At 41.0% G+C, this 20643-nt stretch overlaps 1 long non-coding RNA gene and 1 pseudogene across 1 annotated transcript in view; both read left to right on the top strand.

Annotated features, from left to right (window-relative positions):
- Positions 1-20643, top strand: part of LOC129050220 (uncharacterized) — a 246195-nt gene that overhangs the window by 207350 nt on the left and 18202 nt on the right. The gene's annotated exons all lie outside the window — the stretch shown is intronic.
- On the top strand, positions 10655-10750 carry LOC112129138 (U6 spliceosomal RNA; annotated as a pseudogene).

Raw genomic sequence — 20643 nt, 5'->3', positions numbered from 1 at the left:
TGCATGAGGGTTTTGCTGAAACTTTTCTTCTGTTCAATACCCAGGTTTTGGCAGAGTTCAAAGACCGGGAAGCAAAGTTCAGCCATGTTGGGCCTTTGGGCTCATAGATGAGGAAGGGTACCCCAATATGAGGGCTCAGCAAATTCTGGAACTTATCAGTTCTGAAGACCTTTAGAGGAGGAGGCGGCAAGTAAAAGGTCTTTCAAAGCACAGTGAATGGGATAAAAGCAGGGATCAGGAGTAGCTAAAAATGGAACAGGTGGCTTACATAAATACCAGCTGTGCATTATGGTCGGTTTTATTGCCAGTTTATAGTGTTGTCCATGGCTATTTTACAACAGTTTTCTTTATTCCTGACATTGTTGTAAATCTTGCTGTAAAATTGCTCTAATGCAGCAGAAAGGCTATGAAATGAAATGGGAACTCCAAGGACCAGTTGATTGTAGTGGAATGGAAGGGAGGCTGAGGATGCCTAGAGAGAAAATAAAGGAAAGCTGGGGGGAAAAATTAGTGGGCCAAATCTCATTATGTACGAGAATTTGTCCTCTTAAGTCAGTTTGTGAACAAGAGCAGATGGCACTTTTAGGATGAATCCACCAGGTGGCACTATCAAAAACATTTCTTAGAAGGCCCCTTTGTCTAGTTTCTTAGAAGAAGTTAGTAAATCTGTGATTTTTAGAGGTGGAAGCAATACTCACTCATTTTTGGAGGGGGAATGCATGGTGTATATTACATAATTTTCTGTACTTTTTGTATTTGTGTGTATATATTATAGTTCTAAACACCGAAAGACCCCTTTCTCAAGAGATACAATGTCAACTTGGGAACGTGGGTCAATTTTGTAGGGCAGATTTGAGCCAAGCATCCCAGATTTAGGGATATATATATATATATATATAGATATATATTTTTTTTTTTTGAGATGGAGTTTTGCTCTTGTTGCCCAGGCTGGAGTGCAATGGTGTGATCCCGGCTCACTGCAATGTCTGCTTTCCAGGTTCAAATGATTCTGCTGTCTCAGCCTCCCGAGTAGCTGGGATGATAGGCGTGCGCCGCCAAGCCCAGCTAATTTTTATTTTTAGTAGAGGCGGGGTTTCTGCATGTTGGGCAGGCTGGTCTTGAACTCCTGACCTCAGGTGATCCGCCCACCTCAGCCTCACAAGTGCTCACAGGTGTGAGCCACTGTGCCCGGCCAGGGATATATTTTTATACCTTTTGGTTAATATTAATATACTTTGGGTTTTCTTCTCTTTTCTTAGCCTGGGACTATCTAAGCCTTTATCCTTTTAATTTTCCTTTTTATCATCTCTGCCGAGAGGTGAAGGGGAGTACTAAGTAGCCCTCTCTACTTCTCCCAGCAGCTGGCCGCTGGCTCTGCCTCTACCTGGTCCCTTCCAGGATGTACTTCCGAAGTGGTGGAAGTAGGGAAGGCTCTTGAAGGGAGATACCCACGATTCTTAAAATTATGCACCAAGACACAGCACAGAATCGGAGTGCAAGAAAGTTGGATTTCTGGCCCATTCTCTCTCTTTCTTTTTAGCTCACTACTTAATTCAAGGGTTATTGCAAGGATTAAAAAAGGTAACGTGTGCAAAATGCTCAGTATATGGCCTGGTACATGCTAGGTGTGGAATGCATGTAAGAAAATAAAGTTTAATAAAATGTGTATTAAACTAATATCTTTTCAGCAGGAGGCCAAATAAACTTCTTGTCCACCTCAGATTTTTTTTTCTCACTTTTTTAAAAATCAAGAAGGATGTGAGGAACCAGAAATTGAGATTTGGCATTAATCTTCATTCTTGGTGCCTAGGGTTGGCCTTGCGTATTGGCGATGAAACAGGCTATTTTTGACATTGAGTTGTCCAGCATCCTGTAAGATGAGGCTATGTTGCATGTTGGAAAGATTTAGCGAATAACAGAGGCAGGCTCCACTCTTGTTTCCCACTGGGAAAGGCAAGAGCAGCCTGCAGACAGAGCCCCTCTGAGGGCAAAACTCACACTGCATGCTGCAGTGAAAACTGCAACAGGGAGTTAGAGATGCCCGGGGCAGTTGTGATTTTCACTGTCCATTTATCTGTAATCATTTTTGTAAGGAAGATTGATGGATGCCGGGGGGTGAGGGTGGGCGGAAGAAGTCACTGCTGCATAGTGATGCACAGAAATTGATATTTCATCAGAAGGAAGCTCTTGATAGTTGTTTTCCTGGCAAGCTGGAGATGACGGACAGTCTTTGCTAACTGAGTTGTTTATCCCTCCTGTCAGATACGTAGTCCTGCAGGGCGCTGCTTAATGAACTAGAAGTCCTGCCTCTTAAGTACCTCACCAACTGAAATGTGTGCATGTCACCTTGGCGTGAATCGGAGCAGGCGCTGATGGATACCGTTTGGAGGTACGCCAGCAAGGAGCTCCTTGTGTAGCCTGCCTCTGGAGCCTCAAGTTCAACTTCCATGGGGCCAACAGGGGAGTCGGGCTGGGCAGAAGCTCCTGGGAACCAAAGCAAATGGTCTGAGAGTCTGAGAGCATAGTGGAGGTAATGTGTTTGTGTCCTCTCTGGCTGCAGCACCCCAAGTCCTTGCAGACTTAAGTAGGCTATGTGCAAGTTTAAATAGTTTGAGTCCTGGCCGGTAACATGAATACTCTACAGTGGCCCAGGGTCAGGGATATAGAGTGGCGACTACTTGGCAGAGTTGGAGCTTGCTCAGATGAAAAGATAAATTGTACTGGTTAAATGAAACTTAAGTGCAGGGTCTGGACTTTGTTTCTATCTTTCATGTGGACTCTGTAAGCACCTACGCACAGCATTCTAGAAACACTTCTCCCATCCCTCCTGTCTCATGTCATCCTCCCAATTGCAGGGCTGGGGGGGCATACTCTTCCTGTGTCATGTGAGAAATTCCTTTCTCATGGGAAGCAGGTGGCATTCCTGGACTCTCCTTGGCCTGGCCATTGGTAAGCACAGGAACTCAAGGTGTCTGAATCTCTTGTCAAAGGTGGGCTGTAAGGATCCAGAAGAGGACAGAAAGAGTGCCTGCAGAGTTCCTGCCTGAGGCCTTTGGATGGGCCCTGCTGGCTTGCTGTGTGTGTGTGTGTGTGTGTGTGTGTGTGTGTGTGGTGTCGTGCTTATTATTTGCCCCAAATGAGGCAAGAGAGCAGTGATCAGGTGTCTCCCCAGCATCTGGTCTCATGAAGACAATAGAAGTGGTCGGATCAGGCCCACTGCCATGCTTGGCTTGCCCATGTCTCCTAGGATTGGCTGCCTGGTGGCTGTCCCTCTGCCATCCCCTTGACTGCCCTGTGAATGACGTCCACTCTGAGACCCCAGGCCACCAGAAAAACTGAAAAATAAAGATTCTCAAGTTCAGGTGCAGGTAGGGGGCAGGGTCCTGGTGGTGGGGAGCTTTGATCTTCTGCAGTTGCAAGATCCTCTTTCAGAATAGTAATGCAATTTGCGAATTAATAAAATTAGGTATGAAAGAGGATATGTAGAAAAGAAGATAAATCACAAGCTACACAATTTTTAAGTTGACAACACTACAAACATCACAAAATAACATAATATTTTAAATTAATTATCTGCCTGGAATACTCTTAATTTTTTTTGATCTTTTGCGTGCATCGTCTTTGATAGCAGTTTTTTTGATATTGCTTTTTATAGAGAGACTCTCAAGATAATGGAGTCTTTACTCTGTTGTGGTTAATTAAACATTTTTTGATGTTATTCATAGTTTGAGATGTTTCTTTTAGCTTCTGAACCTGCTATACAGATAAAAAGCATTTTCATGTCAGGTAAATATTTAGAATTATTGCCAAATTTTAAATTTCCTCCATCAATTTTCTTTCATATGTCATATATCAGTTGTGAGATTTGGAAGGATGTTTCAGACCAGCTTCTGTACCTGTTTTTTTCTCCCTCTGTAATCACATGCTCCTGGTGTTGTGGACAGTAGCACATGAGCATATCAGGACATGACCTATCTTGGTGTCATGGCTCTCAGTGAGTCCACTTGGAGGGTAGTAGAAGTATCCCTGGATGTCATTCCTACACCAGGACAGCAATAACTCAGCTCTCCAAGGAAGTTACTGTGAACCACATGCACATATTCTACTCAAGTCAAGTCAATGTGCCCCCAACTCAATTTGTCCTTAGCTAGACCCCAAAAGTTCTTATGGGGAGTCTCTCACTCCCCTTTCACTTAACATAATGGAAAGCCTGATTGGAGGGGGGCGTCATCAGTGGGAAGAGACACAGCCTTCACTGATTGCAGCTAAAATGTCTTACTTTTGAAAATAGGACAGAAACATATGACCATGTGCATATACTGCTGAAGCCCCTCCCCGGGCCATGGAAGGCGCCCATGTGAGTGCAAGTGAGATGCCCGGAAGTTTAAGTTTCATCTGCTCAGGGAAGGGCCAGGTATTGCTTGGTATCACATTCCAGGGGAAAGGAAGAGACAGTCAAGGCCTTCTGGCTATTATATTTGATCTTAGTGCTCCATATTTTCCATTCTGCGTGATTTAAAAAAAACAGATTTAAATCATGTTCTAGCATAGAGATGAAAAGCATTTTCACTTTGGCAGGCCCTGGAACATCATTTAATCAATATTTGTTAATTGGTTGAACTGGATGCATAATTGTAAAGCTAATGGAAGGAGGTATGTTTTACCAGGAAGGGCCCTTGGTGATCACTGATTATTCATTTTTACAGATAGAAAAGCCAGGAAGGGGAATGACTGTCTGAAGGTAGCAGTGAATGACAGAGATGAGGCCAATGGCAAGGTGCACTAGTAGACTCTGGCTTTGCATGACTGTAAGCAATTAAAGTCTCATCAGAAGTCATTGTGAGTTAATACACGGAGCAAATACAGGTGCAGATGTCTAGAAGCAACAATGGCATTTACACTGAACCCACACATTGAAGGTTTACTGTAAAATGTTGCACTGAATTCTTTATATATACCTGTCTTGGTTAGTCATTATTGTTATTTTCTCCAGTCTGTGGGTTACGTGCCCCCTGCTGACCCACAATACCATGCCGCAAGATAGGCAGTGTATTGGCCAGGTACGTACCTAGCAAAAGTCTGCTCTGCGTAGGCTCAGCTGTGGATGGGTTCTGTGAGCCTTGGATGGGTTGTGAAGACTGTGGGACTACAGGACTGGGCTTATAGGCAGAATAGTCATAGGGCACTCTGGCTAGGAAAAGGGAAAGGGGCCAGTTCCTACCAGGTGCTCCGTGGAGTGTGTCCACCCTGCAGGGAAAGGCTCAGGTCTGAATAGGAGGCACAGACTGTGTCTACAGGACCCTGCAAACAGAGGCCTTGTGGAGGTTTGGTCAAGATGGAGAGGCCATTTGGCAGCATACCATGGGCTAGACCATCCATGACATGGAGGAAAAGGCAGCTACTGGCACTGAGCTGACAACAGTGGGAGGTGGGGCCTCAGTAGAAGTGGATTGCTTGCTTCTCATCCTGCCTCCAACACTTGGTACCCACATGACCCTGCACAAGGAATGTGCTTGGCCCCTCTGAGCCTCTGCATCTTGGGCTGTCAAATGCCAAGAAAAAAAAAAAGACTGATCTCATAGGGTTGTTTATGAGAATTAAATGAGATAATCCATGTAAAGCAACTGACATGTAAAAATAACAATAATGAAAGTGTCACTAATCTTAGACGGGCTACTTTGACTTTGCTAAGTGGTTTTACAATAGCATTATTATTATTAAAAATAATGATGAGCAATAATATTACTATTAAATCAGTCTCCATGGCTGTGGACGGGGGTAGGATGACCTGGGCCTGTGGGCCCTGACTGTCTATTTGCCTCCTCCATGCCCAGGTACCCGGTCCCTGCAGGCATGTGCAGCTCATTCCCCCATGAGAACTTCAGGGTGTCCAGCCAAGGGCAGGGCCTCTGGGGACCTCTCTTTTCTAACAGGGGCTGGGTTACTGGGCTCAGGAAGCCCATATAGCCCTATGCTTCAAGGGAGGATGGTGAGACAGGGAAGCATGGGGAAAGAAGGCAGTCTGCAGTTACTGAGCACCTACTATGTACCATGACTCTAGAAGAGTTTATATATGTTATCTCGCTTAGCAATGCTATCGTTAGGTATTCTTATCTCCAATAAAAACAGGAAAATAGACACTTTGAGAAGTACTCTGCTCAAGTGCAGAGCTGGTGAACATAGGACTCAGACTCAAATCTGCATCTATGTGACTCATGCCTGCTCCACTATTCCAGGTGTGGGAAAGGCTGCTTATTCCATTCCATGTTCATTTTTGCACAAAATAATGATTGACTCAAACAGGAAGGTGAATTACAAGGTAACTTACCTTAAAAACCAGTTGGGATTTTGACTGGAAGTGGACTGAAGCTATAGACTGCTTTTGGTAGACTTGACATTTTTATGATATTGAGAGTTCTTCACCTTGAATATGGATTACTTTTTTAGTTATTAAGATATTCTTTAGGCCAGGTGTGTGGCTCACACCTGTAATCCCAGCACTGTGGGAGGCTGAGGCAGGTGGATCACTTGAGGTCAGGAGTTTGAGACCAGCCTGACCAACATGGCGAAACCCTGTCTCTACTAAAAATACAAAAATTAGCCAGGCGTGGTGGCAGGCGCCTGTAATCCCAGCTACTCAGGAGGCTGAGACAGGAGAATCACTTGAACCCAGGAGGTAGAGTTTGCAGTGAGCCGAGATCACACCACTGCACTCCAGACTGGGTGACAGAGTGAGACTCTATCTCAAAAAAAAAAAAAAAAAAAAAAAAAGATATTCTTTAGAAGACACTGTAAAATAGGAAGAGACAAATTTAAAATGTACAGATGTAATTGTAACATGTACAGCTGCGAAAGGATTAGTATCCAGCATATATAAAGAACCATAAATTCAGAAAAACAACCTAATGGAAAAGAGGAAAAAAGATACAAATAGACATTTCTCGTAGGTGGAAACATAAATAGTAAAAAAAAAAAAAAAAAAAAATGAGGAAAAACTCAATAGTATGGGTTGAGTTTATTTTCTTGACTACATTTGTTAAAAATTTCTTGGCTGCCTTTAATTGAAAATACTAATTTTCAAGAAAATGAAAATTAAGACATCATACGATACTTTTTAAATACTCTTCAATTTATAAAAATTAAGAAATTTGATAAGATCAAGTACTCAGAAATATAAAAACAGAACATACACTGTTGGCATGAGTGTAAGCTGATATAAGCACTTCAAAGAGCATAGGTTATAAACCTGAATATAAGTAAGTCCTATGAACCCACTGATTCTCTATATACCCGGGAGAAATTCCTGCCCCTGAGTACTAAAAGAGCATGTATAACAGAATGTTTTTAGCAGCCTTGGTAGTAGCCAGAATGAGGATAATGTAGATGTCCAACCATGGGAAAATAGATGAATAAAAGCTGGGTATATTTACTCAGTGGGATATGGTACAACTGTGGAAATGAATGACCCAAAGCTGCTACCATCAGGAAATGGATGGGCGACAGCCTCAAAACTTCAGAGTCAGTAATATGGGATGATACCATTTTTATCATGCTAATATCCAAGCAAAGCTAAACAGTATATTGTTTAGGAATACAGGCATAATCTGAAAAAAAATTTTTTTTTAAAGAGAAGGATAAGCAGAAAACTAGAAATAGTTGTTCCATCTGAGGCAGAAGGGTGCAGTCAGGGGGTCTTAAGGGGATTCCCTATGTTGGGCGTGGTCTCTTTCTGAGCTTGGTGGTTGAGTTGGGGTACTGGTTTTGTGAGTATGCCTCATAACTCTGACATACATTGTACCTGTTTTACTGTCTCTATCAAGTATTACATAATCTAAACAGCCTTGTCCTCCATGCAGCTCCTGACACATGATGACACTTCTCATAAATTAACCAAATCAGAGAAAAAGTTAAATACCATGAAATACTGTGAAATTCCCTCCTTCTGGAGGAGGGAATCCCATGCGCGTCTTTTCTCTTGCCTGGCTGCACATGTGTGCTGGTGTGTAGGTGGGGCACAGCCAGTGACTCACAGCGGTGGGAAGGCAGGTCTTGCTACCATTGCCTGATCCCTGTTTCCAGTTCTCTGCCTTATATTTCTGTATCCATTTCCCTGATCTCCAGAGCAGGAGATCAGACCTCTTTGTTTTAGCTGTTCCAGAATGGGCCCTGCGGGCTTTGGAGGGTGGTAGTTGCTGCATGGGGTTGGATGGGATCCTGGGGTTCACAACTCCTCTGTTTCAGGCTGAAATGCACACCTGTTCGTAAGCCCTTTTCCCATCCACGACAGGTGTCTTCAGGCCCTGAGCTCACAGGAAAGGTCAGAGAGGGGAAGAATGCTGTGCTCCTGCCCCCACCCCCCCGCCGCCTCCAAATTGAGTGCCTGCATTTTTGGCCCAGGGCTCTACAGATTGCAAAATTTTATCGCTCGCTCTCCTTCATCGTGGCTTCCTCTCTCCTTCTCTTTTTCTTTGTCATTTTCTTAAAATAAATCATTTCAGTCTTTTCGTGCCATTTTGAGCAGTCCATCTTCTGGGTTCAATTCACCATCCTTGGAGGTCAGGGTAACTTCGTGTGTTGAAATTTGCCTTTTCTAAGTGAAATAAAGAAAAGATGTTCTGGTTACTCGGATCATCCAGGAGGTTTTCTGTTGGTGGAGGTTTGGGAGGAATGGACAACAGGCCCTTTGGCCTGCTGCTGTTTCTGGTCTGACAGGCACAGCCCCTCCCTCTGCTGTTTCTGGAAGCCTGCTGCATTGTGAAGAAGCTTTGCTGAACTAGCCTGACACTGCAATTTTCATCACCATCACTACCTCTTTTTTTTTCTTGCAACTTTAAATTTTAAGATGTTTATAATCAGTGTTAAATTTTTACTCTGACTTCACAGTCATGACAGAAAATAGATAAGCATGATCGCATGCTTATCAAGGGGATTACTTTTTGTACTTTATGCACTAATTTATCTCTTTCAGGGTAGAATGCATTATTTAATCTGTTTTAAAAGATTAAATAATTCCTTTACATGACAAGAGGTGACACTGGCTTCTTATGACAATGGCAGCTAGCCAAGCGGAAACTTCCACTTGTTCCTGCCACCTCCTCAGGTACCAAGCCTACAGATTGAACCTCGTAGGCCTGTAGACAAATGCAGAGCTCAAGTTAATTTAGAAAATACCATGTGTAACCTGGCATTCTTTTTCTAACCCCAAACAGTCAAGACAGACGTAAGGCATGGACATGTTACTTCAGCTGTCAAAGTAATGAAATCAATAGCCAAAAGCTCGTACTAATTCAGTATTATTGAAGACAGAGCATCTTAGCACAGCATTTGAGTAGGTTTTTGTGTTTCTTTGATCTCATATTTTAAAATTGAACATCATTCAAGTGGACTGTTTTTGTAGTATATTATGAACATACTGAAAAGGCAAAATAGAAATGCCCATTGAGATCATAATTGTCAATGTCGTGGACAAGGTTATAAAAGTATACCTGTCATATGCTTTTTAGGTTCCACATCTATGCTAATGCTGTTTTCCCACTGACGCTTTAATCAAGTTCTCCCGTCTACTTCTGACATAGGTGAAACTGAATTCATAACTGCGTTGGAAAGAGGAGCATCTAATTAAGATCACATTTGTACTTGAAATATCTCTCCCTAGTAGGGAAATATAATATCATCACTTAGTATTTGGGGTGGATGATGATATTAAATGCTTTCCCTATAAGAAACAGTTCAACCAAGGCCTTGTCTGAACTTGTAGAGACTTTAGCATCTTTGAAGGGAGATGGCCAGATATGTTTCCAGGAAGTTATGAGTTTTTCATTATTCTTTCTTCTCTGTTTGATAAACAGTTTAGATAGCCTACTATGCTGCCCATAGTAACCTTGAGATATCAGATTTATTGAGGAATCATTTACATACAGTAAAATTTTCAATTGTGTTATAACCACTGAATCCCCTATAAAATTACCTTTTGCCTCTTTGCAGTCAGCCTCCTTTTTTCATTCCCAGCCTCTGATAAACACTTATCTGTTTTCTCTCCTTATAGTTTTACTTTTTCCGGATTGTATAAATGGCATCAGATAGCATGATGGCTTTTGTATCTAGCTGCTTTCACATAACATGCTTTGAGATTCACTCATATTGTTTCAGCATAAATCCTTATCTGTTTTTTTTCTTTTAGTAACATTTTAGTGCATGGATATATCAAAATTTGTTTATCCATTCACCAGTTGAGGAACATTTGGGTCATTTCTAATTGTTGGCAATTCCAAATCAAGTGTGTATGAGCATTAACATTCAGATCTTTGTGTGAATGTATGTTTTTACTTCTCTGGTGTAAATATCTAGGAGTGGGATTGCTGGGTCATATGGCAGGTAGAGGTTTACTTTTATAAAAACTACCAAACTCTTGTCTAAAGTAGCTGCACCATTTTTCATCCCTAACAATACTAAGTACTATTTAGGAGAGTTCCAGTTGCTTCATGTATTCACCAGCTCTAAGTATTGTCACTTAAAAAAATTAGGCATTCTAATATGTATATAGTGGTATCTCCTTGTGGTTTTGATTATTTTCCTCATGACTCTGAGCATCTCTTTGTAGGTTTATTTGCCATATGAACCTCTTCTTTAGAGAGGCTGTTCACATAGTAATTTTTTTGGCCATTCCAAAATGGGTTTTCATTGGAACAATACAGAGATTAGCATGGCCCCTGTACAAGGATGACAAATTCATGAAGCATTCCATATTTTTTAAAAAATGGGTTTTAACACAAGAAACTTAAGTATGTAGTCCATAGACCCTAAAAAGAAACTACACAATAGAAACTACAAAGTAACCAGCTAACAACTCCACAATAAGATCAAAACCTCACATATCAATATTAACCTTCAATGTAAATGGTCTAAATGCTCCACTTAAAAGGCACACAGTGGCAAGTTGGATAAAAAAAAAAGGGTAAGACCCATTCATCTGCCATCTTCAAGAGACCTATCTCACTTGTAACAATGCCCATAGGCTCAAAGTAAAGAGGTAGAGAAAGATCTATCACACAAATGAAAAAAGAGCAGGGATCGTTATTCTTATATCAGATAAAACAGACTTTAACAACAGTAAAAAAAGGACAAAGAAGGGCATTATGTAATGATAAATGGTTCAATTCAAAAAGACTTAACTAACCTACATATATAAATACCCAACATCGGAGCACCCAGATTCATAAAGCAAGTACTTCCAGACCAATGAAAAGTCTTATATAGCCCACACAGTAATAGTGGGAGACTTCAACACTCCACTGCAGTGTTCAACACATCATTGAGGCAAAAAACTTAACAAAGAAATACTAGACTTAAATTTGACACTTGACTAATTGGACCTAATAGATACCTACCAACCACTCCATCCGTCAGCTACAGAATATACATTCTTCTCAATTGCACATAAAACATACTCTAAGATCAACCACATGTTAAGCCATAAAGCATTTCAATATGTTAAAAAAATCTGAATCATACCAACCATACTTTTGGACCACAGTGGAATAAAAGTAGAAATCAATGCCAGGAAGAAGAGACCAAGAAGATTTCTCAAAACCACAAAATTACAAGGAAATTAAGCAACTTGCTCCTGAATGACTTCTGGGTAAACAACAAAATTAAGGCAGAAACTAAAGTATTTGAAATAAATTGAAAACAGAAACATGACATAGCAAAATCTCTGGATACAACAAAAGAAGTATTAAGAGGAAAGTTTATAGTTCTAAATGCCTACATTAAGAAGTTAGAAAGATCTCAGATTAACACTCTAACATCACACCTAGAGGAACTCAAAAAGCAAGAGCAAACTAACCCCGAAGCTAGCAGAAGAAAATAACTGAAATCAGAGCAGAACAGAATGAAACTGAGACCCAAAATTCTGTACAAAAGGTTTATAAAACCAAAGGTTGGCTCTTTGAAAAAATAAGCAAGCTTGATAGACTGCAAAAAACAAATAAGCACAGAGGTGACAAAAGTGATATTATAATCGATTCCAGAGAAATACAAAAGGTCCTCAGAGACTATTATGAACACATCTATGCATACAAACTAGAAAATGTAGAGGAATGGCCAAATTCCTGTTAACACACACTTCCCAAGATTGGATCAGGAAGAAATTAAAATCTCGAACAGACCAATGTCAGATTCCAAAATAGAATCAGTCAGAAGTGAACCATAAAAAGCCCTGAACCATTCACAGCTGTATTCTATCAGACATACGGAAAATTGCTGGTACCAAATATTCTGAAATTATTCCAAAAAATCGAGGAGGAGGAACTCCTCCCTATCTGATTGTATGCAAAGACACAATGAAAAAACCACAGGCCAATATTCCTGGTGCACATAGATGCATAAATCCTCAACAAAATACTAGCAAACTGAATCCACCAACACACCAAAAAGTTATTTTATCACAATCAAGTAGGATTTCTTCCTGGGATGCAAGGTTGGTTCAACATATGAAAATATATATGACTCACAAACATAAAGAGAATTAAAAACAAAAACCATATGATTATCTCAATAGACACAGAAAAGTTTCCACAAAATCCAATATCCCTTCATGATAAAAATCGTCAACAAACTTGGCATTGAAGAAACATACCTCATGCCATCTATGACAAACCCATAGCCAACATCATCCTGAACAGGCAAAAGATGGATGCACTCCCTTTAAGAACAAAAATAAGCCAGAGATGCCCATTCTCACCACTCCTAAATAACATAGTACTGGAAGTCCTAGCCAGAGCAGTCAGGCAAGAGAAATAAAAAGCGTCCAAATAGGAAAAATAAGATTTCAAATCATCTCTCTTCGCTGATGATATAATTCTATACCTAGAAAACCCTAAGGACTCATCCAAAAAATTCCTTGACCTGATAAATGACTTCATCAAGGTTTCAGGATACAAAGTCAATGTACAAAAATTGGTAGCATGTCTCTCCATCTATAACGTTCAAGCTGAGAGCCAAGTTAAGAACCCAGTCCCTTTTACAATAGCATCAAAAAATAAAATACCAAAGAATACATCTAATCAAGGTGAAATCTCCACAATGAGAACTACAAAACACTGCCGAAAGAAATCAGAGATGACACAAGCAAATGGGAAAACATTCCATGCTTGTATATTGTAAGAATTAATATTGTTAAAATGGCCATACTGCCCCAAGCAATCTACAGATTCAGTGCTATCAAATTACCAATGTCATTCTTCACAGAATTAGAAAAAAACTATTCTAAAATTCATATGAAACCAAAAAGAGTAAAATTGGATCCCTACTTACCACCATATACAAAAATTAACTCAAGATGAATCAAGGATTTAAATGTAAGACTTCAAACAATAAAAATCCTAGAAGAAAATCCAGGGAATACCATTCAGCACATAGCTTTGCAAAGAATTTGACTAAGTCCTCAAAAGCAATTGCCACAAGACCAAAAATTGACAAGTGGGCCCTAATAAACTAAAGAGCTTTTGCACAGCAAAAGGAACTATCAACAGAGCAAACAGACAACCCACAAAATGAGAGAAAATATTTGCAAACTATTACCTGGCAAAAATCTAACATCCAGTTCCATCGCCTTGTGTACTAATTTCCTGCTAGCTTTTCCTCACCACCAGATACATGGATAAAGGCACGGTTCATCAAGCTTTGGGAAATAGGAGGTCAGATTTTCTAGGAGGGGTGTATGGCCCATGGAGAGGCTTTGTTTGTTTCTTGGAATAAAATTATAATATGTGCCCAGATGTAAGGAAGATGTCCCTCCTCCCCTCCCTTGAATTATTTTTCCGAAAGGAAGGAGTTGCCCAATATTCAAATCCTTACAAATTATCTTCTATTATAGGACAGTATCTTAGTTGTTTTACTTTGAACAATATGAATTGTGTAAGGAAGACACACTTAACCTTAAATGATTTCAATCAATTCTAGTTTAGGATACTCTCATAGGTCACCAGGTAGAATGGGGAGAGGAAGAGGGGGAGTGGGAAAGAATATTAATACTTGAGTAGTAATCATCCTTAGGAAGAAGACTTCAGCTTTTCAAGTGGCATTGATTGTAGATTAGCTTTTGAAGGACACGTTAAAAGGAAATATTTTGTCAGATCGCCACAGGAGATTTGAGGCATAGCACTATCCTAATGTGCCAATGGATACTTGAAGCTTGGGATAAAAATTGGAGTGATTGTGCCATTTATATGTTTTAAAAGTATGTATAGCAACTTAGAAGGGAAGTGGACATAAATGCAAAGTGGCATATAATGGTTAAAAATCTGGTTCCAAGGATGCTGGAGAAATGGATGTTAAAATACGTGAGCAGTTTGAATAAAATTCTCTTATGAAATACTTAGCAAAAAAAAAGCAATCTTTTAAAAATAACACCTTATTCTGTGATTTGTAAGGTTAAAAGTATGTGCAACTACATTGTTTGGCTACTTGGTGTAAAATATTACAAGCTTATTTGCATCATTGAAGGATCCTATATTAAAATCACATTGGGAAAATGGGGGAGTGTCTTATAATCATAAATTTATGGTAAAAGAAAATGGGGCCACATTTGTTTCTTGTGATGTCGATAGGATCAATGGAAAAAGGTAGAATCAGAAGGGAAGATCCAATTGTGTTTGTCATCAGCAAAATGGAGCAATTGTGCCTAATTCAAGGAGAGAAATTTGGATTGTGCTGCTCAGAACACACTGAATACGTGTATACTACAATCACTATTCTTGTCATCCCATGAGGGCCAAGATTTTTTTTTAAGTTTAATAACATTCTTTATGGTTATAAAAATAGTACTGTTGTTTCTCATTATTTGTGGATTCTGTATTTGCAAATTCACTTATTGAAATTTATTTGTAGCCCCCAAATCAATACTCATGCCATTGTCATGGCCATTCACAGACATGTGCAGAGAGGCAAAATGTTTGAGTTCTCTGAGGGTCACATTCCCAGCTGAGGCTGAGTACAGAGAAGCGCTGCCTTACTGTTGGAGCTCTCATATTGTTAACAAATGTGCTTTTCATTGTCTGTTTAGTGCCACATATTTTGCATTTCTGTGTTTTTGCTGGTGATCTTGCCTTTTGAAATGGCCCCCAAGAGTAGTGCTGAAGTGCTGTCTAGTGTTCCTGCACTCAGGATGGCTGTAGTGTACTGCACAGAGAAAGTCATGTGTATTAGATAAGTTTCCTTCAGACCTAAGTAAGTTACAGTACTGTCAGTAGTGAGCTCCAGTTAGTGAAGCAATAATGTATACTAAATAAGGCTTCTTTAAGGAGAAATACAAGAAACAAAGATTATGCATTAATCAATTAACAAAAATATTGTGACCAGAGGCTCACAGGAACCTAATCCTTTGTTTCCTTTAGGAGCAGTGGTTCAATATTTGCTAATTCAGTGTTGGCAGCAACTTTATAGAACATGACTGTATATGTGGAGCATTCTGTTTGTTGACTTACATTTTGCTTATCAATATATCATGAACATTTTTTTCTAGGACTTTAAATAATCCTAAGATTATTTTAAAAACTCAATTCATGGTAATTTACTTTCATAAAACAGGGTGAATAGATTCAAAAGTTTTCCTTCAGGTCAAAGTAGTGAAGAAATTAATGGAAGAAAATTTGGCTGGCTGTGTGAGAGGTCAAATATCCAAGTATTCCAAAATGTGAAATGAAAAAGGCTAAATCAGGTTTTTACTTTTGGTCCGGATGTTTGAAAGAATGTTGACATTTAGCTCTATTTGAGGTCATATTTATTTAATCACTAGAATAACGTTTTTCCTCAACTTATTTACAGAGGGACGGAAAAGAGGTAAAGATTTGGGGAAAAGTACAAAGTCAAACCTCTCAAGCATTTCCTAATGAGTAATATGCAGAAAACAAGTTCCATGGAGTGTTGGTATGTGTAACTCCTGGGGTGCAGTTTGAATAATCAGTCACAGTGAGACTCAAGTGTAAGGAAAGTCTTATTACTCTGTTTCTGCAAAACTAATTAAATCTGACTGAACTACCATGCACTTGTGAGGTAGAAAATTTAAGCACAATTATCTAAGGGGCATTGTTCTCCTACTCACCCACCGTGGGAAAGTTGCAGGGAATTGACACATATTGGAATGCTTGAGGAGGGCTTTCTGTAATTGGTGCACACTAAATTCCACTCATGCTCAGTTTCTAAGCCAGCATAGCCCCTTTTGATGGTGGTGGTGGTGTGTGTTTGTGTGTGGCGGCGGGGTAGCTTCCCCATTTCCAGCCAGACTTGTCCATTTGAGTCTTTCCTGAGGCTTAGCTGCAGGTGCACAGGACCTGTATGTCCACCATCCCCTCACTCAGAGACTGCCCCTTCTCAAGACAGAAACTCCAAACTCCAAGCTAGAGGCCTCCTCTTGTTCGAAAAATCTCTTCTCATTAGGGCTTGATGCTTAAGTCTACTTCCTTCAAACTCTAGAGCCCCATTCTACTTCTTGTGCCAGTTAATTTTTTTAAATGCAAAGATATTTGAACTTGACCTTAGACACAAAGGAAGTCCCATGTCTGCAACACAATGGCCTAAGATGGGGAACAGAGCTCTCTTTTATTTGACTCTTCCACCAGCATGGAAATGTATCAGATTCTGTCAATAAATTAGCTCACCGTGCTCTGCAAAATTGATGACGGGATGCTCAAATCAAAAGGAGTTTGCAAGAGGAGTGGATTTATGTACTTTGTGACTTCTCAGAGCCTTTACAATGCTTGCATGCACTGTGAGTCTCCAGGAGGAGGTTGGACCTGGGAGTGCATCTCAAAACAAGTTGAACCACAGAGCCTTTTGGAAGTGGAGCACCCTTGGGGTTGGTGCTTGGTGGGGTGTGCACTGCATACCCAAGGTGGCAGACAGATTCTGAAGGGCTTTAAGTTGGAAGGTGACAGATATCCCCCCACTTGGCATATTTCCTTAGCAGAGGGTCAAGTAATTTATCCCAGTCTTCCTTCACAGGTTGGGTTTAGAGAAACGGTGTCCCCTTTGGCATGCTGTCTTGGTCTTTATCCAGGAAGCCTGAGGCTTCTCATGATTTTAGGCTCCAGGTAAAGCTTATAAGAGGTGAGACTTCTGGGGATAAGCCCAGAGCTCGGGCTGCAGGATAGGGAAGATCTGCGACTTGCATGACGTTGGCCTTGAGTCACTGTCTTCTGTGACCTTATCATCTGCTGTTTAGGACTGCTGGAAATTTAGAGACTTCTCTTATGCGACCATAGATGCAATATAGCAGTTGTCTCCGAACAGAGCCCTTCCTTGACCAGAGTATGTGATGCTGCACTTTACAGTGACTGCAGGAGGGTAGGGCTTGCAGGCAGTTTCATGGAGGGATTGTGACCCCTACCTGCGAAACGGGAGGCATTGAGTGGATTGGGAAATCTACACTTTTACAGCAGCCACACTCAAAGCAGATGCTGCATCTTCCAAGAAGAAACCTCATTTAGATAACTCAGTCATACCCATTCTCAGTATAAAGAGTAAAGAAATCAGAGGCCTTGTGGGTGGGAGTTCCCACTGGCATCTCCAGGATTACTGCTTTAGCCAGCCTGAGTGCAGCAGGCTCTCTTGTCCAGGACAGAGATCCAAACCAGCCTGTCATCCCATGGCTCAGTTGTGAAGTGCTGTGTCATCCTCCAGGGATTCCGAGGTGCACTGGAGCTAATGCACAGACATCCCTTGGTCAAGTGGATTTGTGTCTTTAAGATGTAGAGTGTAATGAATCCTGTTCTCCTCCTAAAAACCTCCTGTTCCCCCCACTTCACATTCAGCAGATTTTCTTTCATGGGTTATTTTGCCCATAGACATGAGGAGATGCATGTAATTGTGATCATTTCAAGAGTGTGAGTAATGCTTGGTACTTGCTCTGTGCCGTATCTGCTCCAATCACCCATTCCACTTTATTTCCTATTATGCTGAATGAAACGGTTATATTATAGCTATCATCTTTCACTTGCTCTGCAGTTTATAAGGCAGTTGCTGCTGCATGCTCTAACTCCAGATTATTTTGAGAGATTAAAATCCACTTCAGAAGGCCTTGTGTATAAGCAGAATTTACCATAAATTGGACCAAAATATTCAAGAAAAAATTCAACTCTAGGGAAAGTCTGACCTCCCACCCCTGCCTATTTCTATGTACCATCCATCCTGGAAACTCCCTGAAGTCCAGGCCCTAAACACTTATTTACTGGGAATAGGCTTTCCCAAATTAACATGCAGACTCATATTTTCCTTCTTTGAAGCATGCCACTTAACATGTGTCATTGTGTCTATCTGGGGGCTCTGACGAGCCTATAAAGGATATATGCTGTGTTAGTGACTACCTAGGGATCTCTAGGAGGCTTGGGGATAAAATTTGGCCTTTGCTGAGTTGTAGACACAGCTCTGGACTTGAGGCCAGAAGACTTGAGTGTGGGACCCCATCCCACTGTTGGCTTAATGACCTTGGGCACATCACATAATCTCTCCAAACCTCTGAGTTTTTCCTCTTTAAGGTGCACACCACAGGACTGTTGTGAGGATTGAAAGATTATTCATGGAAATGGACACTGTAATGCCTGTCCTGTGGAGAATACTGAATGAAGGATATCTACCTACCTATTTATGTAAACTCCCTGAGCCCCAGTTTTTTTCATGTATTAATTGGGGGTATTGTTTCTGCTCAACAGACTTCTCGGAGGCATTCAGTGAGAGTCCAGTGAAGCTCCTCTTGCGGAAATGCTTCTAGGGGGACCCACAGCATCACTAGTGTTCTGTGCTGCTCTTAGTTTCTGGAGTCCCACACAGCTCATAGTGCTTTTGTCTGACAGGTGCCCAGTTGCTGCTGCTGGATGCCTGTTGAAGAGTGTTGCTTCTATGCAGAGACTGATTCTTCCTCACTTCCTCTTGGTAGCCTTTAAAAGATAAACTGAGGCACATTAAAATTTAAAGACTTTATTTGAGCAGACTGACTCATTAATTGGGCAGCTCCAAACTGCAAGTGTTTGGGGGCTCTGCTGAAGGAGTATGAGGGGAAGACTTTTACAGGGTGAACCTGGAAGTGAGTCAAAGAAAATTATTGATTGATTAATGTGGAGCCATAGCCTTATTTGGATTATTCCAGTGGAAATTCCCTAGTGAGAGGTTGCTTGGCAGTTTCTGAGTGGTTAAGCTTAAGGTTAGTTTTACCATTTACATTTACACTGAATTCAGTTTTGGTTTGCTCATGTAGGAACCCAGGGTGCTGGAGCTGCCTTAGTCTAATGGCCTCCCAGTTAATTATTTTAATGTGGCCAAGGGGCTGTTGGCTACATGGTCTGGATGTTTAGAGCCTTGTTCAAGGCAAAGACCCCTCTGGGCTGTGGCTCCCAGCCTCTCCAGTCAAAAGAAGGAGTTTAAAGAAGGTAGAAAAGTGATGAAGCCACATGTGATGTGATAAACAGATGATCCCTTGTTTTTAGCCTCGGTGCTGTCTCCATCTCTAGAGCTGCTCATTCTCCGTTCTTTGGTACCTCATGATTTTCAGAGACTTGGGCAGAAAGGGAGGAGGGATGGGGCCTTCAATACCCTCTGGACCTGCTTTGGGAAGGCATGGTGTGTGGGGTGAATGTATGAACACTCCTTGCTTCCCCTAGTTGCATTATCCTCGGGAGTTTGCCAAGATTATGTCTTTACACCTTACTGGCTGTGAATCTTGAAAAAATTACTCTTTGAGCCTTGGTTTTCCATATTTCCAACGAGGATAGCCATGTCTACCCAGTGACTGTTGTTAGAATTAAATCTGAAAATGAGTACTGTGGTTAAAAGCCATTTTTGTAAAACCAAAAGTGAGGGCCTGTTAACGTGATTGATTCATCAACTTCGTTATCATCACCATAGGCAGGTGGTGCTAGCAAATTAGTCCCTGCCTTTCTGTTTGCCTGGGTGAAATCCAGAGCAATTTGTGGGTCAAGAGAGCCAGGTTGTGAGAGCCAGGTCTTGGAAAGGAGGATGCTAGTAGCTGGCTAGTTACCAGGGAGGAAAACAAAGCTTCAGGATGCTGTTCAGCCAAATGGTAGGGTCTGGGGTCCCGCTGTTGGGGAGGCAGAGGCTGGGACCTCTCAGGAGCTTGTGGGGTCCAGAGTGGCTTCTGAATGAATGTTCTGGCACCTGGAGGAAGCAGCCTTCTGCGCCTGCATCAGTCAGCAGATTATGGTGTTAGTGACTTTAGCCAAGTTCTTCCTGTACCTCGTGCCTTATTTTTATTTCAATCTACAGAGAAAAAGATGAATCCTACCACCTCTTGATAAAATGGTTCTGTAAAAATGAAATCAAATTACCGCTGATATCAGAAAGTGACACAAAACAAGAAAACATGAGAGATTCAGTTGTAGAATATAGGTTTTGTCAGACTAAATTCGAGGTAAGCAATACCTGCTTCTCTCTTAGACCCCATACTTAAAATAAATGTTTATTGGGGTGTGTGGTTTCTTGTCGGCATGCTCTGATGTGTGAGGTACAAGAGGCCAGAGGGTGAGCATCAGAATGGAAATAATAATTATTTTTTATACCAATGTCTTCTCAAGCTTCAAAGAAAGGAGCCTCTCGCCTTGCACATGCAAACATCAATTTGGGAGCTGAGGAAGG

The sequence above is a fragment of the Pongo abelii genome, chromosome 16 (assembly GCF_028885655.2).
Source record: "Pongo abelii isolate AG06213 chromosome 16, NHGRI_mPonAbe1-v2.0_pri, whole genome shotgun sequence".
Classification (NCBI taxonomy): Eukaryota; Metazoa; Chordata; class Mammalia; order Primates; family Hominidae; genus Pongo; species Pongo abelii.
The sequence above is the reverse complement of the archived record's forward strand: the minus strand, read 5'-3'. Positions and strand labels throughout refer to the sequence as shown.